This window comes from Brachycentrus maculatus, unplaced genomic scaffold, assembly GCF_059751285.1.
Source record: "Brachycentrus maculatus isolate JH-2025_06_01 unplaced genomic scaffold, ASM5975128v1 h1tg000221l, whole genome shotgun sequence".
Lineage (NCBI taxonomy): Eukaryota > Metazoa > Arthropoda > Insecta > Trichoptera > Brachycentridae > Brachycentrus > Brachycentrus maculatus.
In genome coordinates, this window is record NW_028280972.1 from 120,001 (window position 1) to 141,953 (window position 21,953).

General features: G+C 31.5%; 1 protein-coding gene across 1 annotated transcript in view; it reads right to left on the reverse strand.

Annotated features, from left to right (window-relative positions):
• The window catches only part of Sh (Potassium voltage-gated channel protein Shaker), an 89,925-nt gene that overhangs the window by 52,146 nt on the left and 15,826 nt on the right, over positions 1 to 21,953 (reverse strand). The window lies entirely within an intron of this gene.

The window sequence follows — 21,953 nt, forward strand, 5'->3', positions numbered from 1 at the left end:
TATAATATATATATATATATATATATATATATATATATTATATATATATATATATATATAGATATATATATATATATATATATATATATATATATATATATATATATATATATATATATATATATATATATATATATTCCCCCTTAAAGTTTTGATATACCTACATATTAAAATGTTGAATGCTTGTGTGATTTAGCAAAAAGATTATTAAAATTATTAAAACAATAATAATAAAAAATCACAAAATCAAAGAATAAACTTTCCGATGTTAAACACATTTACTTGGAGAAGTAAGTATAGTACCAATTATTTATCAGAAGGTCGTAAGCTTTCGCGGTAGCTTTCAGATTATTTCATATGTTTTTCGTGTACTTTAAAACGCAAATCCCGTGGGATCCCGCACGCCAAAATACGGGTTAGCAATCTCGAAATACTTCCACATATAATAAACAATACAATAAATACTACAAAAAAGCAGTTTATAACGCGAAAAACTCAATTTTTGCGTTATAATACTTAAGGGCATATTCGACAGCAAGAATTCATTCTACCGGAGACAACCGGAGGGGTCACATGTTCACGCCCTATTAAAAAAAAATATTGGACTCATATAAGGAATTAGAGAAAATTAAATTAATTCAATTTTTTATTCACACCCTTATCTGCACCCCAATGGTGCATAAGGCACTGCATCATAAAAACGCATTGTTATCTTGATCGTAAACAAATAAAGGAAAGGTCAGCCCTCCGCTTCAGGTAAAAGTCCAGGATAATATTGAATAAATATTAGAGTGACCAGAACGGTAGCCGAGCGCGCTGATCATTACACTACGGGGGCGAACAAAACGAATACTAAGCCTTAATAAATAAGTGTTTAACAGTTACTCGGTTAGTGCTAAACACCCGTTGAATCATATCACAAGGTCGAAATTATGTATATTTCAAGTGGCAAGACCGACAGCCATCAGTGTTTGGCAGAAATTTACTCAGAAATAATTTCATTCGTTCCAATTATATCCGTTTCATTTTAACGGGCCATTTGTCAAACGCTAGTTGGCCGAAAGAGTCGTGCATGTCGGCAGCTCGAAAGCGGCGGGGTAATGGAAACCAGCGCACATAAGCCGCTTGTGCACTACACTGAATTTTACCGTCCGGCAGTCCGGTTTTGAAAAATGAAAGCGACTACGACTGTTAAACGTGATCGAATTTCCGCGCAACGTGCTCACGCACCTATCAAGAGCACCGATCGGAAGTAAGATGGACAAAAGCACAAGCTGATCCAAGCCAATCATCCGTTTTATATGCTAACTGACGTGCCGGACGGTAAAATTCCGTGTAATTCCGTGTAGTGCACAAACGCCCATACTCTTATTAGCACTTGTCAACCGTTCGGCTGTCCAAACTTAAAACACAGTAAGGGACATTTTTTTTGTAGTACGTTTTTTTACATTTTTCGACTAAGTAGAAGCTACTTAGTTCAAATATGCAATAAAAACGTACTACAAAATAAATGTCCCTTACTGCGTTTTGAGTTTGGACAGCCGCGTTGTGAACTGGCAGAGTTTTAACACTTTTACAAATATTTATTTATTGATTCGACAATTACATTGTGGAATGATATGTTGATTTTTTTTTTAAATTAAACACTTGTAATAAACCACTTGATGAATTTTATTTCATTAAACACGACTAGTTTCGAAAACTAACAGATGCTATAATCTACAGTTTTACTTTTCACCCGTTTAATGAAATAAAATCAAATAAGTGGTTTATTACAAGTGTTTTTTCATTTTTTAATAATCGTTTACAAATATGTATATAAGTATGTACTTGGAAGTATTTGGGCAGTATGTATTTTACGGATGGTGATATTGATAAAGATATAGAAAATAAAGTAAATGCTAGAATCAGTTATAGCAAATAAAAACCTGTCACCGAAAGCTGAACTGGCAGTACACAACGGAGTCCTGGTTCCAACTCTAATCAATGAAAGTGAAGCATGGAGTTGGGAAAAAAATAATGAAAGTAGACTGAATGCAGTCGAAATGCGATCCCTCAGACGAATGTGTGGCAAGACGTGTATGATAGATGTTCGGATATTGAAATAAGGAAATAATGCAAGGCTAAGATAAGCATTATCAATAAAATTAAGAAAGGTGTGTTGAGATGTTTTGGACATGTGGAACGATTGAGTGAGGAAACAACGGTAAAACAAATTTATAAAGTGAATGTTGGAAAAATGAACAGGGGAAGACCAAAAAAAACTTGCACTATCAAGAAGTGCCGAAAACCTGAAAGTGGTCAGGTCGGCGGGAATATATGAGGAGATGCATGAATGTGGAAGAGGCGATAAATTTTTGTGAGCGGTGTGGCGTTCTATTCTCTTTACCTACCCCTACGGGGAATAGTTAGTTAGTTAGTTACAAAAAGGTCGAATAGACAGCATTTTCAAAGGAAGAAACTTACATTTATTTCAAATACGAGAAAAGCAATACAATTCTGTATTCATTGTATTTCAACATTCTACTGGAATTACTTGAATTCATTGAAATTCGGTGGTATGCTCTAGAGTCGTCTACCTTGGGGCTAGCCGTGCAGTGCGATGTGGGGGAGTCTGGATGGTTTCATTCCTCTCACATGCGCATTCTATAATATAGAATGCGAATGGACATATTATGTCCTCTTCAATCTCGCATATTTCTCTTACCCTGGTGATCGTTATTATATCGCGTAGATATATCCGACACTGCATAAATTAAGTCACGAATTCAAGCAATGCCAGTCGAATGTTTATATAATATGAACACAGATATCTAAATACTTGTAAATTATAAGCTTAAATAATAAAAATGAAAATGATATTTCTGGCGTTTCTCATGTGTCCAGGATTCGGACATCAGCTTCTTTTCATCTCACCAATAGATATCTCTAGTAAAGTTCTAGTGATTCAAGAATAATGTTTCAAAATTGGTTCATATATATAGAACTTCCAAGAATTTGAGTAGTTTTGATGTCAATAATGGGTAGAATTGGTGAATGTTATACGTGTGTAAAGTGATCACTTATACCGGCCTATGACGGTTGTCAGCCCCGTAAATGCCCAGACTTCCGCATTCTTTTTCATCTTTGATGAGATGTCAAAAAAGAGTCCTCTATTCTACATATTTGTAAAGTGTCTCTGTTTATATAATCAAATCAGATTGTAATGAAGTATCGTAAATATTTGTATATGATAAAAGTAAATTTTAAACCGTCTGAAATTATTTTTAAAATATCTTAGAGTATTCGTTAGAGGGTCATCCTAAATTTAGCTCAAAAAACGAGTCGATAAAATCAAAAATAAACTGGGCATCATCGGTCTGATTGATCTCAAGCTTTCCACTCGAGGAGTAACAGCCATGCGCAGATTAACGAAACTTTACTTACTAGCTCATACTTTATAGTCATACGTGAAATTTCGAATAAAGAAACATTTTATATGAATATTTACATACCCACACACACACACGTGTGTCGTTAGCCACGTAAATGCTCTGACATATTCTTATAAATATTTATATATTTATATATATATATATATATATATATATATATATATATATATATATATATATATATATATATATATATATATATATATATATATATATATATAACTCATATAAACTTTACGATAAATTACATAATAATGAGAACATTTATTATTCGAAGGTGTTTTATACATTTTCTATTAATTTTAAAGCTGGTTTATTCGCTTTTTTGTCAAAGAACGCATACTAAGAACAAAATAAGGTCTAACGGAATACTTTATATCATATATTAGAACTTTCAGTTTGTAACCATTCAATAACTCTTTTTTTTCGTATTTTCCACGAGTTTTGCTTACTTTATTGTGTATTTAATTACTAGATATACTGAAAACTAAATACTTTCTGAAATATGTCGTTCAATAAGCTAAAATGAAATAAAAGTGGATGAACTAAAAGTGATTCTGAAATTTAAAATAGAATGTGACTGCCAAAGATAAGATGCTTGGGAGATTTTTAAACATTTTAAAACTAACAGAATCATTCTACCGACTACAAAGACGTAGATATACTTTGAAGTACATTCTACTCTGCAACTTGTAACATTATTTTTACAAAAAAAAATCCATTAATAATCTTTCTTCAAATTACCTGTCGTGTAGATATTCTATAATGAAATGGGAAATATAATTTAAAAAATTAATGGTCTGGCGGCCATTTGGATATCAATTTAAGAAATTCAGAAGGTTGACTATTTGTAACTCATAATAGTGTAAAGTGTCCAATACGAAATTTTTTAATCTTTGGAATTTAGTTAAAAATTTGCCTCGGACAGGGAAAACTCGGAATTCTTCCATCTTGATGTTTCAAAGATGTTTTAAGAGAAAATTATTATTCTACTTTTACTAAAATACACCATTTATTACGGACAGTTCTGTTGATGTTCTGTTTCATAAAAAATTGATTAAAATTGAGTGATTATTTTATTTATATTTTCAGGTGGTAATGATATTCCGCTTTATTTTCAACGATCTAAAATTAAACTATAATATTGTTTATTATGTCATATTTGCAGAGAAACAAACTTTCATATGACCCAATATTCATTGAATTCTTCAAAACCTCGATATGGTACACGACATTCTTTAAGCTCAATATATCGTCAAAATCAATTATTAATGTCAATTTAATATGAAAATCTACCCATGTTATGGGTAATTCGGAGAACAGTTTATGTGTCGCATTTTTTCAAAATCCGCCAGATCCAATTTTATAAGAATTTAAAATAAATACTCTATCGGATGCCAATTGTGGGTTTTATTTTTAAAATAATTATATACATGAAAATCCTGCTAAAAATACTTAAAAACAGCGTTGTATTTCAAATTCCGCTATATTCATGGAACTTGCCTTGTGACCCATATCGGCCAATCAGAGAGCGGGGATAGGTCAAAAATTGAGTTAACGTCATTATCAATTTGTGTCTCTTGTTTTTTTTAATAATGGTAGAAATTCTATAAAAATGGGATAATACTCTATTTCATAATATCTTATCTCAAGATAGACAAATCTTTTAAATATAAATGTTACCCAGAGAATTTTGCATTTTTTGTAAAATCGACTTACATGGATCTGGCGGATTTTGAAAGAAGGCGACACATATCACAATATTTCGAATGTACGAGTTTCAATTTTTTTTTTAAAGTACTCTCTGATGAGTTATTTAAATTGAGAACGATGAAGAATGATATGTAAATCTGGGTATTTAGGTACAGGGTTTACGACCTGTAATTGGCTGGTTTTAGTGATCACTTTACATGTAACATTTACCATTCTAATCATGATTGATAACCGCACATCTCAAATTTCAGCAGTTGTAAATGTATCCTTTCATTTAATTTATTTGAATTTTATGCTTAAAACATTTTTAAAGTAAACTAGTACACTCCGTTAATTTTTATCCCTTCAGAAATCGCAAGGTAATTAGTTACACGTTAATAGGCTGAAATCTACCTTTTCAGGGAATATTTAGTACGTATCATTACCTCCATGAAAGATACTGCTCAAATTATACACCATCGCTTGTGAAAGTACCTTTGCAATGTGTTGCGCATCCTCTCACCTCACTGTACAACGCATCAGATGGATTGAGCGATATAATTTACGATACATAAACACGTTACGTTTTTACGAGTATACACATATGCAAACCCGCAACTGCAAAAGGGATTTCCTTTTGTGAGTAGTGCAAGCAATGTTGCAAATGGTCGCATTAAATGAACCCGCACTAAGTCATTTGAGGTAATAGTAAAAACGGTCTTCAAATAAACAACATTTTAGCAAATATTGGAAAATCTTCTCCCTTTTTACTCTAGGCATTAAATTTCCTTCAGTAGTACTAACGTTATCTAGTGCCATAATTTTCCAAATGTGAGGCTCCATCGAAGGGATTCCGTGCTTCATGAAAAAGAGTTGTATTGAATAAGTGATTTATTGACATGGTATTAAACAATTTTTAATGACTGTCGTAATCACTACTAGGCATAATATTATCCTAATTGATGTTCTACGACCATATTTAGAGTCTAGTTTAAACGGTTGATAAAATAATTAAATTGAAGTCACACAATCCTATTATTAGCGTTGCGTATCGTGGTAAATCGTTATTTTTATTATGCAGCAAAAGTACATAATAGATGTCCAAAACATCATTAACACTTTTATTTCGTCATTATTATTTTCATTATAGAAATGATATACATTGTAAAAATGGATTTCTTCAGTAAAATTCCCGATTCTACGTTTTCATAACTATTTACTGAGTTGTTGTTGTTGTTGTTTTTTTTTTTTTGTATGGCAAAATAATCAACATAGTTACATATATATATACATATTTTTTTTACGTGCTACCTCACTAAGAGAGCAGATTGCTCGTGTTTAGAGAGGAAGTTCGCTTACAGGGTTTGTACATATAAATAAGAAGTAAAAATAAACTTATAAATAAGAAGTAAAAATAATAAATAATAAATGGTAATCAAAAGGGAGTTTGCCTTATATGTTTTTGTAAATCATTTTTGAATGATTTTAAATTGATTATATTTTTTATTCTTGCAGGTAGTTTATTAAAATGTTTTATTCCTATAAAAGAATAGTGGTTTTGAGCTGCACTAGTGTTATATTTTGGGGTCTTTAAGTTATTTTGTGATCTTGTATTTCTAAAATTATGTGTCAATAATAATAATAATAATAATAATAATTAAACGGGGTGTTTTTACTAATGCTTTGCTACAAGCCATATACTTGAATTTTAAATCCTATTATCGACGTAAGTAGACACGAAGTACCTCATTTAAAGCGGAAGCGTTTTATTCTACACCTGACACTCTTAAGTCAATTGAAGAGGATTTTATTCTGAAAGCACGCACATTGATTCATGTAAGTAAAAGAAAATAAAATTACGGCTACAGTAAAACCAAAAAAAAAAAGATAATTTACTTTTTACATTATTACGCTGACAAACAGTATACAATTTTTGTCAAAAAAACATGTTTAAATATTTAATTAGAGAATGTGACTGTAGTAGTTATTCTGGCCAATTTATAAAGCGCCATTTTCATAAAACACATTTCAAGGGCCCTTCACAATGATTTAGTTGCGGAGGAAACGACCGGGGGAAAAGCATTACATGCCTTTCCCCCGGTAATTTGGATCTGCGACAGTAAAGACTCGCTCAGCAAATTGAATGTGGTGGTTGCGAGCTGGTTAGATTTCATTACCCATGACAGTTGTTGCAGCCGATCGAAGCGTGATGTGTATATCAGCAAATACGTCTGGAATCCACAGGTTTTATTATCTATATCTCTGGGGCCGTATTACGCTCTGATTTATAGCACAATACCCAGACAGAGTTTATACCCGACACTTTCGGAAAAGCGTAACTAGCGATGGAGTGCTGTGACTGAATTTATAAATTTCAAATTTTGTCTTGTTACAGCGCTTCATATTGTTACAGTCGAACCATTTTATTGTTTGGTAGTCCGTGACCTTGCATTTACCAACCCTAATACCATCGCACTATACTGAAACAGCGTTAAGCCAGGTCTAACTGTATTAATTTCATGTAATTGAAGAAAAAACATTACTTTTTATTATAATAACCACAACTCATACAGGCAAATATTTGACAGAAACATTATTTCACTCGGTTTCAATACTACTTATTATTGTACAATTTTAGCAATTACACAGGCCAACAAAACAAATAAAAAAGATAGTCCTGGATATCCAACAAATGTTTTTAATGTGCTGATTTTGAAAACGCCTCTAGTTTTTTAAATACATGTTAATTGGCGTTAGTTTTGATACTAGCCAAAAATAAAGAAGTGAATACATATATCTTTAACGGCCAAAAAATAAATTTCCTACTTTAAATTAGATTCTAACTAGCCAAATATATACCTTGAATAGGTCATCCCATTACCATGAAGCAGGAATATGAAACAATTATACTAGTTAAAAAAAACAAATACGAAAGACAACTTAATTTAAAGAAGGTAAACTTTATCCTTACACAGCAAAATGGATACACAAAATACTCTTGTTTTTTTATGCCTTTGGGACAGCAAATCTAAAAAGGAACACTGGATTAACAGAAAGTGGCCTTCAAAAGATGTCATGATTCAAGGAAAACAAAACGTAATCAACGAAGCTTTGGTTACGAGAAAAAAATATTACTTCCGCCTTTGCATATTAAATTGGAACTGATGGAGCGAATCGTGAAAGCTTTAAATCGATATGGAAATTGTTTTGGCTACTTCTAATGGATAATTCTAAATTTCTTAGGATAAGCACGGAATAACTAAAAGCCAGTATATTTGATAATCCTCGAAAAGTCAATTTGTAAATGATCCACAATTCACCACATCAATGAACGAGACTGAATCTAACGCTTGGCGTTCATTTGTTCAAGTAGTAAATTTTTTCTTGGGAATAACGTACAATTAGTAGAAACTATGCTTTAAAATTTTATAGGTATAAATAAAGTCATCACCTAAACCAGTTTATGACAGGTGGTAAGCCCAGCTTCTTTATTCTTCTTCATTATTGTTGAGATTTAAAAAATAACTTCTTTTTGAAGACAATTCAGATTTAAGTTTATTCCAAGTCGATATATATACATATATTTATAATAATAAATTGAGCTATACATATAATATAGCCAAATGCGTTGAATTAAGGTATTCATCTTATAAAGTATTCAATTTAAATTAACATATTCACTAACGTCGCTACAGTAAAAACAAAGAGAAACAAATTGGCGTTTACTTTGGTAAAAACATTAACCAACTGTAAATTGATGAAAATAAATTCACGCTTTTTAATTTTTATAAAAATCCAATGAACTTAAATAAAATATTTATTTGCGATTTACTTTTACCCTTTTTTGAGTGATGAGAATACCAAATCGAGATAAGAAATAAACTTATAGCTATTTCAAGAGATAAACTTGGGTTCGCTAGATGTGAGCAATCTCACTATCGGGTAATCATGACGTCAGGCATATCTAAAAATGATGTTGATAATCCCCTCACAGAAGATCTGTTCACTGCCACTGCAAGAGAATCAGTGTCTCGTGCAGTCATACAAATTACATAGTTCAAGTATGCATAGGCTTACCTTATGGTAAGCCTTACCTTATAATTATTTATGAAGCTCTAAACCGGTACAGGTAGGGAAAAAAACAAATACAGGGGAACCTCTTATAACGAGCATAATTCGTTCGAATACAATTTTAAAAAATTTATACAAAATTAATAGAAAAATATTCTGACAAATAATAAATTCTTTTTAACTAGAAAACTGTCAACAACATTTTGAGTGTGTCCAAATACTTGTTCACAAAATCTAGATTATCTCCAATTACAGGAGTTATTTTCATATTATTATTATGATTTTTTTGGACACACTCAAAATGTTGTAAATAAATATAAAAATAAATCTTTTAAGCTTAAATAATAAAAACGAAATTGATATTTTCTGGCGTTTTTTCGTGTGCGTGATTATAATCCAGGATTCGGACCTCGCAAACTAATAAAAGAGTTTCTGCTCAATAAAAAGCTTATTTTCATCTCACCAATAGATGTCTCTAGTGAAGTTCTAGTGATTCAAGAACAATGTTTCAATATTGGTTCATATATATAGAACTTCCAAGAATTTGAGTAGTGTGGTTGTCAATAATGGATAGAATTGGTGAATGTTATACGTTTGTAAAGTGATCACTTAAACCAGCCTATGACGGTCGTCAGCCTCGTGAATTCCTAGACTTCCATTTTCTTCTCCATCTTTGATGAGATGTCAAAAAATAATAAGAAAACTGTCTGTTTATTTTTGCCAACGCTTATAAATTTGGCGTAAAAGGGCACAGCATAATCATTGAATGATTTTTCTTCTTCTTCAAAACTTCTGCAGGTCTCTCACTTCCCATTTTATTACGTTTACATGATATAGTCCAATCCATGTAAAAATTTCGGCGCTACCGAAACTGTTTTCCCATAATTCTATGTAAGAAATGCACCGTCTGGATAGATAAATAGCCAGTGCTCCGGTACAAAATCTAAACCGGACGGGACACCGGGACCCGTGTCTGAAACCGGGACAATCCCGGTCGAACCGGGACGTATGGTAAGCCTAAGTATGCACCGAGTATATATTACATACACTATGGTTTTTATTGACTGATAGCTTCCCTGGTGTCTGGCCGGGTGAAAAGGAGTCAGAAAAGTTTTTTTTAAAATCCTACAGACTTAAAAAAGAAGATATTAAAATTATAAAAATAAGTTAAGTGCCTCGTATATATGATAATTGAAAAAAAGAATAAAAACAACACACAGAAAATAGTTCGTAAGTATAAACAATAAACAATGAGCGTAAGTCCCTTTCGAAGTACAAGAGCTTGTTCCCTTTTTTCGAGAGAAACAGAGTAACTAGTATTTGAATATGTTTAAAGTAGAATTATTTTCTTTATATATTAAATTATGTTATTTATATTTTAATATAACTTACTGTATTAAACAAATAATTACTATAATTTTTTAAATAATTATAGTTAAATATAATTAATTTCATATAAATAACACCGATTTAAAAAAATATATATATTTTATTAACATGAAAAAATCTGGAACTCGAAAACAGGCCAAACCAGGTTTAAAATTTTTTTGGCTTTAAACACGATTCTCTGGAAAATATCGCATCCCTCTGCGAATAATTTCTCGAACCTTATGCTAGCATCCGCGCAACTGCAGCCCGATTTTCCGAAGATACTTGCAGGTTTGAGTATTGACTGCATTCTACCCGTAAAGGCAATAGATGGCTCTACACACCATATGCAGATAAAAATAGAAAAAAGGGCATATTTTTAAACAATAAATTTTTATTTTTTTTATTTTAAACTATTAAAAACATAAAATATCCCAAATTCATAACCTGTCGTTTGTGGTACCCGCAATACGACAAAAGAGATATACGCGTTCTAAGTAGTTATGTGAAAACCGCATAAGTTTTGTGTTCTGCCGAAATACGAAAGAAAATGATTTATCAAGCGTTTTTTATATATTTTTTTCGGATTGGATTGTTTTATTACTGCCTGTGATAATACTCTGACAAAATACTCACTACTTCTACGAATATATATATATATATATATATATATATATATATATATATATATATATATATATATATATATATATATATATATATATATATATATATATATATATATACATATATGTCACAATATAAATATTATATAATATTGTAAATATTGGACCAGAGGGAGATGCATCTTTGACATCGAAATTTCAGGAACAGGATCGAGCAAATAACATCTGGGTCCATCGTTTACTCAAAGCATTCTCATAGTACACTTCACAAAATTTTCAACTACATTTGCAACGTTTTTATGCTTTTTATAGTATAAAACCATCACATAGCGTATTTCTTTACATATTTCTTTCATTTTCAAATCAATATAACCTTTTACAAAAGCAGTGAATTGGAAATCTTTTTTTTTAACGTAGACTAAAATGTCCCTTTTTAAGCACATGTTAATTTTAAACAATCGGGTGAGTGTTTTCCTTATACATGGGCATCAATATCAACTTATGGCAAAAAACCGCACAGACTTAAACTCGTGTAGACCTATTATGTAGGTCTACACGAGTTTAATGATCAAAATGGAACATTAATTTATCAAAAAGGTTTCTTGAAGCAACAAAAAAAGATTTCGCAAAAATAAATTTTCAGCGTATTCTCTTATCTTTGAAATTGACTGTTGACCTTTAAGCTTTAGGTTTCAGCGTTGCGAATTGCTACGATTAATAGCGAGTCATGATAAAATACCAAAAAAATTCAAATCGCTAATGTAGATAATTTAACCTCATAAATATTTCAGATCTACAATTTTTTTTTATGCAGATAATTATGTCATCTTTTTATTTATTTACTTTCACTATAAATAATTCAAATTTAATTTATAACTCCTTTGTATTATGACAAGGAATAGTTTATACAACTTACGCTATATGAAAAACGAAGTTAAGTTATATGTAAGGGTTTTAAAAGTAAAAAAAGGCAAAATTTCAAAATAGGTCATTAAACAGTCTCCGCGGTTTTCTGCCAATATACAGCATTGATGCTCATATATCAGGCAACACTCATCAATTGTTTCAAATAAGCATTTGAATAAAAGGTGATATTTTAGTCTACATTTTTTGTTGCAGCGGTTTTCTAATTTGTTGCTCATGTAAAAAAATATATAGATTAGAAAATGAGTGAAATATCTGAAGAAATTCGCTATGTGAAGCTTTTTTACTGTAAAAAGGGTGAAAACGATGCAAAAATAGCCGAAATTTTTGTGAAGTTGGCGGTGAGAATGCTTTGAGTGAACGAAGGACTCAGAAGTTATTTGCTCAATCCTGTTTCGTAAAATTCGACGTCGAAGATGCACCTCACTCTGGTCGGCCAGTCACTGAATAGTCAATGAAATCTTGCAACTGTCAACAAGCTGTCAGGAAATAGCAGAACCACTATAAATGGACCCCATGACAAGTTAAAATCATTTGAAAGTAGTAAAGCCACAAAAAGAAGCTCAATGTTTGGGTGCAACATGAATCAACGCAAACAATCTCCAAAACTCTTTTGGTGGTAAAAATTATGCGACTGAAGCGCCGCTGAAAAACACTTGGCCAAGTTATGGGATGATAAACCACAGAAGATCTACACCTGCATTATGAAGCTACCCAAAAAATAGCAATAGGTCACAGATAATAATAGTCAATATATACTAGATTAAAATTGATTTTCAATACAGAAAGTTCAAAAATGTACCGAAAAACCGCGGGAACCCAATATAAAAGTTTGCCCTTAGTTATTATTGACTTAAGTGTTTCAATTTCAAACGTTGGATAGGGGTTGAAGGTTTCATATTAAGCACTTTGAAGACTCCCCCATATAAAATTAAACAGATACTTTTCGATTTACCGAAAACATGTTTTGCGCATAAATGCAGCGTGAAAACGTCCACGAGGGCAGAGTCAGAGGACGACGACACACAAAACCGTCTACGTCTCTCCCGAGCCAACAAGTATTATAAGAAATGAATTTCTAATCATTATCGATAGTTCCACATTTATAGTTAGGTCTACAGTTGAAAATACAAAACATAATTCAAGGCCCAGTATTTTATTAGTAACAAAATATTTAGATGAATTTTTAAAACGTTGCAATTTGAAGAGTAAAGGTAAAACGATTAGAAACCCGAATATTTCTTCCGTTACTTCCATACAGCCGAGCGGACTGTTCTGATAGGAATAACAACTAGCAAAGAGCTACGAATAATCAGTATGTGAAGATTTTTATATACTAAGTGCAATATATATTTATTTAACTGCATTTTTCGATGAGAAGAATATGACAAACATTCTATGTAGGCCCAATAATGTAATTCATAATATGAAAGTTAACCAAAGGTTAATCCATAATATAAAAGAAAACAATAATTCCTCTTAATATAAAAGTGTAACGACCCTTTTTTACGAATTCCAACACAAAAACTGTAAATACAGATTTTGTGAAAGACATATTTTGTAACATATCGTTCGTGATATGGAAGGTGATTTACAGGTATTTTATTGTTTGATTAACAGATTTTTTAAATTGATTCGCGAATGAGTTTATAAGGCAACCGGAAACGATTGATTGGATGCAATTTAACATGTTTGTCATGAGAAAAATTAAACGCACTGCGGATAAATTCAATCACTGGCTGCCTCTGCATGTTATATTATATGTATGCACATAAATAATTAAACTCTTTGTAGAACTGTACATTTGGTACTACATACATGCCAGCACCCACACACACAATGGATTTTTTTATGGTCTTTTTCATAAGAATATTATTTTTTTTTTAAATCACAGGACAATCAGTACGATTCTTATTAAAATTTGTAAAGGAATAAGGGAAATGTAAAGTTTTAAACTTTGGTTTAAAAAAAAACAAAAAATGAGAATTTCCTGACTTCATCCCTTGATGTTACCTAGAACATCTTTGGTTTATAAAGAAGCATCCCATTTCTACGGGTTGTTTGTTGACGGACAGCCAGTTTTAAGTGTCAAGTTACGAGCCGTGCGTCATAGAGTTAATGTATTATAGTCTACAGAACTTATTGAAAATAATGTTTATGTTTTGAATCTTATGCCTGAAAAAACCTCCCAAATGAATACTAATACGGATATACTTTACAGATTATCGATTTTGTTTTTGGGAGGGTCGAATACAAATCTTTGCCGGGTCGGATCCAGATCGTTAGTGACCACTGCTTTAGCGTGGGGAGACAAGATGATAAATTTAGTTTCATCCTATTTATGTCATGACATACTGATGACAGTATAAAGTAACTATATATATACATACATGTACATATGTATGTAACTACTGGTGACATTATTATTAAAATTGCATGGCTTCAATACCAACATACATAACTAGATCACGGTGTACTTGGAACAGAAGAGCCTAGAAGAATACCTAATATATAATATTTAACTTTGAATTCATTTATTTGCCGGCTATTTTCGTATCACCTAAATTTTATGCACATGGAAATTATAAGTTTGAGAGAGTCTCGGCTGTTTCCATAACACAGACCTGAGAATCAATCCCTCAGATTCAGTGCCGGACCTTTAAAGATTCACTCTGAATACGCGCCCAGGCACTTGCTTACAAGTAAATGGAGAATAACATGTCCTTATTTATTTACAAACTTGAATTCTCGCCCTTTTCAGTAAGTGCCAAGACATAAGATGCGGTGATGCTAAGCTGTATCATAACTTAAATCAGGTATACTTGAGAGCAACGATGATATGAAAGTGGTGTTAAAACCAGCGTTGACCTAGAAATTGTCTTGAATTTATTCACCAGGTTTACAATGATCAGGTCTGCCTTTTCAAATAAACCGAATGAATGACCAAATGTTAGCACAAAAAATCAGTCGGTCGTTGGTAATGTTTTGAATGATTCGATTACATGAATGAGTTTTATAAGACGATACATTATAAAATAATATGTAGGTATAACGGAAACGATATAGCAGTACCGATGGAAGCCATCTCAAAACTTACAACACAAGATAAAAATACAATATTTAAAAATATCTATATAAACACATTTTAATATAGAAGAAGAAAACAACATGAAGCAGTGTATGTTTACTATAAATCACAAACGGTTATTTACCCCTTGATGTTATTCAGTCTTGTCAAATACAAAATATAATAACTACTGTGCTACCCAGATAAATCATACATTAATAATTCATATAAAATTAAAATATTATATATTATATGCCTTCATCGTAGACCTCGTTTTTACAATATCTGGTTTTAATCTTATGACACGTAATTGGATAGTACTCGAGGAGTAAAGCAAACCACTTAATATAGGAGAGTATATTACAAAACCTATTCTAGGTTCAGGGAAAAGGAAGTATAAACCTTAAACATATCCCTGATGTATATGTTACATGCCTATTCAGAACTCCAAATCGATCAATGTTTGATTTAATCCAATTGGATTATTATTTATTCCAGTTCTCTGGCGATGTGTTTCGTAGACTATGAGAAGGAGTTTGATAGTCCGCACAAGCCTTCACTCTAGAAAATACTGGAAGCTCATGGGGTGCCCACGAAACTAGTGGAACTAATTAAGGCCCTTCACCTTAATAGTGAGTGCCGTATGAGAGTTGATGATGTTGTCATGGATTGGTTTGAGGTCTCTACCGGAGTCAGACCAGGCTGCGTCCTCGCGCCGTTTCTCTTTATCATTCTCATGGATTTCATTCTTCGAAAGTCATTACCATCTGACCCAGGTATTATAACCATCTCTTCCTCCCGGAAACTCTACGACCTAGAGTACGCAAACAGGTCGAGGGTCTTCAATTAATTGTCGATAGGGTGAATAGGTACTCTACGCACATGGGGCTTAAAATAGTTAATATTAGCACCTTTAATTTTATTTTATTTCTGAGAATATCTATTGTATTCTTGCCAGTGCCCTTTATTATAACCTTAAATATAACGTATACCCACAATAGGCTATGCCTTTATGGGATCTTTTTTTGTGTTAATATTTAACTTTTTTTTTACTTGTAATTATAATATATTGTGAAATGCAAAAAAAAGGAACTGGGAGTACGATTAGGATTCGCAGAATCTGCATTTAACAGTATGAAGGGTGTCTGGAGATCGGATCTATACTCGGTGAAGTCTAAATGCCGCCAATACAATGCCTGCATTGCTCCTTTTCGGCTGTGAAACATGGCACCTTACAAGGGCCCAGAGCAGTCGTGTACTTAGCTTTGAGAATAGATGTCTGCGAAGAAGTTTAGGAGTACGGTGGTTTGACTTTGTGAGGAATGGAGAGGTAAGGCGTAGGACGCAGAAAATATTGGCCACAACTGTTGTCAAGGAAAGGCGATTGATTCAGTTGGCTTGGTTATGTACTCCGCATTTTTCTCGAATGCCTTAATCAAGCTTGCCTCTTTTACAAAGCATCAGGTTCACGCTACCCAGGACGACCACTGCTGACAATTCGTTAGCAGTATTCGTCAGAACTTGAACTTGAACGGGTCTGTCTTGAGAGGATGCAAAGGATCTGACAGCTAACATAAAATCGTAGAGACAGTTTGTGGACTCCATATGCTCCATATAGGGATTGGATATGTTTTTTTTAAATTATATATTACAACCGATTTGAAAACATCAATGAATAAGATTAGCGTCAAATCGTAATATTTTTTTTAAATATAAACTAATACGGAATTATCAAATTAATATTTCACATCATTTTATTATTCATACAATATGTACTGTTTCATATGATAAATAAATGTGGTATAAATAAATATCTTCTCCTTCCTGCTAAATCTATTATTTTATATCATACCCTTTTTTTTAAATCTCTGAATGTTTTTTAATAGTATTATAACATAAATGTGGAATTGTTTAATTGGCTTTTAACAATAATAAACATTACATTACATTAACTATTTTTTGTTAATGTAATGTAATGTTTATTATTGTTAATGTGACTATTGTTTATTTTATCATTTTTTTTTTACTTAAGCTGTACAATTCCCTAATAAATAAAAATAAAAATAAAATAAAAATAAACAAAAGCATATATTTTTTGGGTTTTGCAATGCGGAACGACACTTGGTAATACTATATGCGGCGTTGATTTTCTATTATTCAATTATTAATCGAGCTTACAATACTAGCTCCATTTCGGCCCGGAATATGAACATTACATTCTCTACATTTGGCTACCGTCCAGAGCAACTCTTTGCCCAATGAAAATAGGTTCAGGCTGTATAACGTGGAATGAAATTGAATCAAGTAGAAGCTGAAAACACTGCAGCCCCTTCAACTTCGCTAGCGAAGGCGCGTGGATACAGTTAAGTTATTTTTAAGCTATAATGAATTGCTTTCTAACTAAAAAGATGGTAGAGATATGTAATTTGTTTGTCGTTATACTTGGCAAAAAATGTTTTATTCTTGGAGCGGAGTTTTACGAGGATAATAAATAGCACTCGGCGGCTAGAATCACTTGCCGATTCACAGTTACAGTTCGTTTACAAAGAGCGTATCGCTGAGAAATGAAACGCTTGTATAATACCACTTAATAAGTTTTATTTCATTACACACGACAAGTTTCGAAAACTACAGATGATTTCATCTACAGGTGGATAGTTTTTACGTTTCATCTGTAGATGAAAAGACAAACATCAACAAGTTTTCGAAACAAGTCGTTTGCGATGAAATAAAACTGATTACTTGGTTTTATACAAGTGTTTATTTCTTTTTTTAATAATCAACATGTCAATCCACAAAGCTAATGCTAAATCAAAAAATTATATGAGAAATATTTTTTTTATTATTTAACACATTGTAGAATTACAGTTATATGAGTTTTTATGAAGTATCAATAGGAAAATAGATAATCTGGAGGCATCTTTGAGATAAAATGAAAGAAGCTGAAATTTATAAAAAACAAATCATAAAAAATGATCTAAATAAGCAAACAAATATCATAGTAATTAATAGAATAAGTATAAATAATCATCGTTATTCATACAAAGAAATATATATTTATATATATTTATATATATATATATATATATATATATATATATATATATATATATATATATATATATATATATATATATATATATATATATATATATATATATATATATATATATATATATGACCGTTTGTAGGTATACCTAGTGCTCATGCTCAATTTTTTCACGTTCACAGTGCCACTCAGCCACTGAAAGTGAGCACGTGTACGCTATTGTCGTCGGAATTTATTTTTAACAAAATTACATAAAAAAATGAGCAACGTTACTACGTCATATTTTGCTTAAAGCTTGGGAATTCTCAAGTAGTTAGTATTCGCAAAATAAATAAAAAAAATGGTGTTTGGGGACGAAGCAATGGGCGCCACACAGATAAAGGAGTGGTAAAACCGCTTCAAAGATGGCCGCTCATCAGAAGAGAGTGAAGCACGATATGATGGCCTTCAACATACAAAAATTATGTTGTCATTGATCAAGTCAGAACCCTGGAACGCAAGATCATACAAGATCGTCGAATACCGATCAGAGAACGTGCTGATGAAGTGAGTATTTAGTGTTGAATCCATTAATTCCATTTCAACTAAAGATTTGGGTTTCAGAAGGGTCTCAGCAAAGTTGCTGACAATTGAACAGAAGCAACTTCGTGTGGAGTCGCACAGAACATTCTGGAGACTGTGTTCAATGATTCCAACTTTCTCAATACGCTCCCTGTGATATCTAGCTGTATCCCATGGCCCAAAATGAGAAATAGAAATTACTCATCGGGAATATTATATGTATACATGACTTATGTATGTTATATGTTTTGAAAAAAAAATCCCCAGCTAAAAATGCCCGCCAAATAAGCCCGCCAATGTACTTATTTATTTTCTGTACATGAAGTTTAAATAAACAAATGCATTCGAAAGAAACCAGATTTCAAATATGGAAGACATCATGAACATTGCGACGGGCCACCTGCGCGCCATACCAAGAGTCTTTCCAGCGTTGCTTCCGGAGTGGCAGATCAAGGGGACTACTACGAAGGGGATGTGTCATTTAACTGTGTCTCAATAGATGTTTCTTTTATGAATAAAAGTCGGATACTTTTTCAACATATGTATATATATATATATATATATATATATATATATATATATATATATATATATATATATATATATATATATATATATATATATATATATATATATATATATATATATATATATATATATATATATATATATATATATATATATATATATATATATATATATATATATATATATATATATATATATATATATATATATATATATATATATATATATATATATATATATATATATATATATATATATATATATATATATATATATATATATATATATATATATATATATATATATATATATATATATATATATATATATATATATATATATATATATAACTTTAGGTTTTAGAGTAAAAGAGATTTTTTAAACTGTTCCGAAGGGTAATAATAATTATGAACATCCTGATTAAATTATCATTTTAATGAGTATCGTTGCTACGCAACTCTTTCGTAGAGTTGAATTCTTTTATTTATTGTTTCGGCATTCACGTTGTGGTAAGACATGATGAAATAGTAAAAGAAAAACACTTGTTTTTTTAAAACTTGAGTTTATTTTATGACGACTAGTTTCGGAAACTAAGCTTCCATCTTTAGGTCTAAATCTAAACTAAAACATGATAAATAATAAATAATAAACTGTTCTTTAAATAAAGTCAAACTGAATTCTACTTTAAATAGTAATAAATATTTGTCGAAAGTAATTGCTATGCCCATATACCCCATTTCTCAAAGCGGCGTTTCCCTAGAACCAACTCCTTGATCAGGCCTCATCATCTTTCTGGAAAGCTTTTTGCGTTAATTAGAATTTCTTTCGCAAAATCTTCTGAGCAATCATTTGTGCACACAATTAAGGCCCAATATACGCTAAATTATAACATAATTTTCTTTAAACTCAGGTAATATTTAAGATAATTGATTTTTTTTGTTGGTAAATGTACAGTTTTTTAATTTAATTTTTTTTTTCGAATTATGTAGATTTTAATAGAAAAGAGTTATTGAAATGTTTAATGTTGAAAAATCAATAAGTAAGTATACCTTTATTCTAAAAAGTCGAATTCCATTATATATTTGAAAAAAATACAAAATGCGCGCGGTACTGAACAAAGTAATACGATTTTCCATATTTTACAATTAACCGTTTTCTACTTTATGTGGGTCATAAGGACCATACATTATTACTTTATTCTACCTATATTCTCAAGTAACGAAATATTAGGTAAACAAAATTAGTATTAGGTTAAAATGATTTTTATTTTACGTACAACAATGTTTCAAATAAATGAAATGATAATAATTATTCAAACGAATTGTATTTCTGATAAAAGCATACTTAGCTCCATCGGTCAAAGCAGCGGACGCGACATCCGAAAGTTCCGGAATACACGTATTTTTTTTGTAATGTAATTAATTCAATGTATTGTTATTGATTCATATCGTTTAAATCATTTCCTCTTTAAAAGATATCATTTTATTCATTCACTCGATAAATAAATAAAATAACGCCTACAGATTTTAATTTGTTTTTTTTTTTATTTGCTGATAGACTGAATTGAATATTGTGGTCCACATAGTGAACGCAATATTTTTGAACGACAGTACTTAAGGGTTAACATAAAATAAACGAAATGCGTGGAATGCGTTGTTTCATAAAACGCTTGACAGGAAGAGATTACGAGGGTTGATTAAAATTGACTTTTGATCGGTTTTGTGCTGACCAGTTGAGATGAGGTTTATTCATTATGTAATCTAATATACCTACGGGTAAAGTAGCGAGTGATAGGTTGAAACTTGCAACGTTTAAGTTACAAAAAGCCGCTGGTTAATATGCCGTTCAACGATAAAATAGCCGCGCGTGTGAAACTTTGCGTTACTAAGTTTTTTGATTTAAAATTGTATTTTCTTACTCAAATCCACCAAGAAAAGTTGAGCACCTTATAGGATTTATTGATTTGACCAGTAAAAAATATTTGAAAATTCAAGAAATACTGAGAGAAAATGGGATGAAACCACCCGGGGATTGAAGAAGATGTGAGCGGGTCGTATCAGTCAGTCCAATACACAGTAAACGAAGTTTTTAACATTAGTTCCTGAAGATAGGTTCTTCGAATGTCAACGCCCACCAAAAAGAAAGTTCATCTAGACACTTGAATGAATCTTTTTATTTTCTATCAATAAAAAAACAGAGCTACCTTTGTAGGTTTATAACCATGTGAAAACTATGGAGTTACAACTAAAATACCGAGACGTTACGCCAAAGCATGCAGTAGAAACACAGAAGGTTTTTAAAGCTCCGCAACTTTAATCCGACACAGCCTCAATCTTCGGGAATGCTGCTGGTTGTTTTCATTTTTACTATATCTCAAAGGGATCCTCAGCAATTACCCTTGTTCCGCTGAGCTGGCATCGAAAAAGCGGGAGCCGATAAAAAAAATAATGGATACATTAGAGAAGGAAGTGGTTTTATCGGAGAATGCTAGAGTATATAAGGCGTGAGTGTCAATAGCTGGTATTTACTAAGCGGGTATAACATTCTCCATATTCAACTGATGTAGCCTCTATTGACTACTGCCGGTTATCAAAACTCGGGGAATTTTATGGATGAATACATTTTTGGACGAC